Source organism: Neopsephotus bourkii, unplaced genomic scaffold (assembly GCF_033783945.1).
Source record: "Neopsephotus bourkii isolate Nb327-2 ecotype Australia unplaced genomic scaffold, CSIRO-AGI_Nbou_v1 NB_272, whole genome shotgun sequence".
Classification (NCBI taxonomy): domain Eukaryota; kingdom Metazoa; phylum Chordata; class Aves; order Psittaciformes; family Psittacidae; genus Neopsephotus; species Neopsephotus bourkii.
The window spans coordinates 40,374-43,182 of NW_026900781.1; the positions used below are offsets into that span (position 1 = coordinate 40,374).

At 53.5% G+C, this 2,809-nt stretch overlaps 1 long non-coding RNA gene across 1 annotated transcript; it reads right to left on the minus strand.

The window, feature by feature from the left end:
- Positions 1-1,122: 1,122 nt before the first annotated feature.
- LOC133208442 (uncharacterized) lies at positions 1,123-2,050 on the minus strand. Its single transcript, XR_009724373.1, has 2 exons — positions 1,899-2,050; positions 1,123-1,346 (listed from the first exon to the last, which is right to left on the minus strand). It is a non-coding gene; the product is annotated as an uncharacterized LOC133208442 (long non-coding RNA).
- Positions 2,051-2,809: the final 759 nt, after the last annotated feature.

Consider the following 2,809-nt stretch of genomic DNA (forward strand, 5'->3'; position numbering starts at 1 on the left):
TTTGTCACTAGATGGGATCACAGCCCCAGTTAAATACACAGGGGAAAAGGCTGAGCAGAAGTTCAGCCCTCGGCTTAGCCTCAGACACCCACACTGTGGGCACCAAGAGGTCACCTCAGTGACTCCAAAAGAGTCATGTACACATACAGGTCTGTGGGGAGTGAGCTTGTTCTGCAGTGTGAAGTGGGGCTACATTTCCAGCAAACAGCAGATCTGCTCCCCAGGATGCTGGAGAAGGGCTCTTCATCAGGGACTGTAGTGATAGGACAAGGGGTAACGGGTTCACACTTAAACAGGGCAAGTTCAGGTTAGATCTAAGGAAGAAGTTCTTTACTGTTAGGGTGGTGAGGCACTGGAACGGGCTGCCCAAATAAGCTGTGAATGCTCCCTCCCTGGCAGTGCTCAAGGCCAGGCTGGTCAGAGCCATGGGCAGCATGGTCTAGTGTGAAGTGTCCCAGCCCATGGCAGGGGGGTTGGAACTGGCTGATCTTCAGGTCGTTTCCAACCCAAACCATTCTGCGGTTCTATGATTTAGGCATAAAATTGGAATTTGAGTGCAAAGAGCATCAAGATACCTTTTAATTCCCAGTGCTGCCTCTGCATTCTGCATTCTAACCCTAACCACCCGTATCCATACTGCTGCTCCCCTGAAGGGCTCCACGTGCAAATCTTTTTATTCAAGGGAAATAAAGACAACAGCAAACATCTTAATTACCCTTAAAGGCTCAGGATTCTGGATTTGTTTCCAAGATATATTACTTATCCCACCACAGAAACTCTGCAGCGTGCTGACAAGACAATTCCCATCTTCCCCCAAAAGGAATTTTTTGGGAATGGCTTCTTTCAGCAGCCATCAGTTTTTTTCTCATTTTTAAGGGCTCAGTTTCAAAAGAGCTGTTCTCAAAGTGCTTCAGACATAATCACTAGTGCTTGGATGGCGTTCCCATGTCCCAGCCCATGTTGTGAATCCACTGCTTCAGGAGAGGCTTATTTTGTAGAGGAAAACCATAGGCAATAACAGTGCTGTTCTTGTACGTGGTGGCATTCTGACAGTTCAGCACCGAGCAATAAACCACTGTAAAATGGTAAACAGGAACAAATCCCTAAATAACAAGCCAGGAAGAGAGTTTAAAGAGTTTCTAATGAACTTCTGTATTAAACAGGATAAAACTTCTCAAGAAAACATGTGGGTTTAAAAGACACGAAGAGTTGAGGTCACTGAGATGTGAAACATGGCGCTGAACTTCATTGCTGGAGACATGGGGCCAATGCCTGCGGCACATGGAGAGCAGGAGCCAGGTCTTCTTTCACACACCGCCTCCCTCCTTCAAAGCCATGTGTAGAATCTGAAAGGCAAAAAACTTTAAAATCAGCATAACACACTATTATGATGCAGATTTACATTTAAAGCAACTTCTGCTATGAGGATACATATGGATATGCTTCCTTAATCTGCATATCCATGAGGAATACTCCCATGTGCCACAACAAAGCTCATCGTGGTTATTCAGAATGTAACAACAAAAGGGCAATAGCCCAGTAACATCAAAAAAATGAAGGCTTGGATTTATAGGTGGGGTCTGAAAAAGGATTTTCCCATTGCATGGGCTGCAGGAGGCAATCTTGGGATGTTGGTCAGAGAGGAGATCCTTGGAGAGGCACGTTGAAAAGAGGAGAAAACCGCACAGAGGCACTGCTAGAAAAGGGAGAGAATAGAAATCATCAGAGCATGCATCTGCAAAAGAACCAGGAAGACAGGAGGGCTCTGGCAGAGCACACCGAGGAGTGTTTCTGGAAACACGGATGGGATGCTCCACGACACGTTCTGGTATCAGTTGTAGAAGGAAATCACGCAGCCCTGGGCCAGGGCACTGGGCCCTGCTGTGTACCCTACTCACCACCCATTCCTGTGCACCAGCGCCCAGCGAGTCAGGAGGAGATCATTACTCCCCGAGGGCCGATATCTGAGCTCTGTTAAACTGACACTAGAGGAAAACACGGCCCCCTCGCTTCTCTAGCAGACGCTGCTGCCTTCCCCTGCGTGCCTCGGCAGTGTCTGTGCCTTCCCGCAAGCTGCGAAACCCGGGCCCCGCAGGCCACCCGGCCCCCGCAGCAGGCACACAAGCCTCGCAGGGGATCGGGACCCCAAGGCGGCCATTCCCGCCTCGCTGCCACACGCCACTGGTGCCGAGGACGCCTCCCCTCACGGCGCCGAACCACCAGCGGCACCGCCGCAAGCCCCTCCGCGGCACCACGCCACGCCCCTCGCCCGCACTGCAGCCAATCGGGCGCGGCGACGGCCTCCACGCGCAGCCACCCCCGGGCTGGGAGGTGCAGCCCACTTTTCCTCGCCATTGGCCTGTCACTCCTAGCCTCCGCCCTCCCATTGGAGAACCGGCGTCACGACAACCAATCATCGCGGGCACGTGGGGAGAGTCCTCCACGAGGAAGGTCGGGCAGACACATTCATTCCCATTGGCCAGCGAAAGAAGCAGCAGGACGCTGATTGGAAGACAGTAAGAGCGCCATGACAGGGCGGGGATGACGAGCCCGCGTTTACTTGTTGTCATAGCAACGCGGACCTCCGGCGGCTCGGGGGGACCGAATCGCCGCCGAGAGCCCGAGGGGGATGCGGTGCCCAGGGGAACGGGCCTGGCTCTGCCTGTTCCCGCCCCGACGTGTGGCCCCGTTCCAGCCGGGGAGGCCTCACTCAGCAACGGACGGGGGGGCCGGCTGCTCCCCCTCGTCCCGGCTCGGTCACTGCAGCAAAGCTGTGACGTGGGACGGAAGCCGCGGAGCTTCTCCTCTG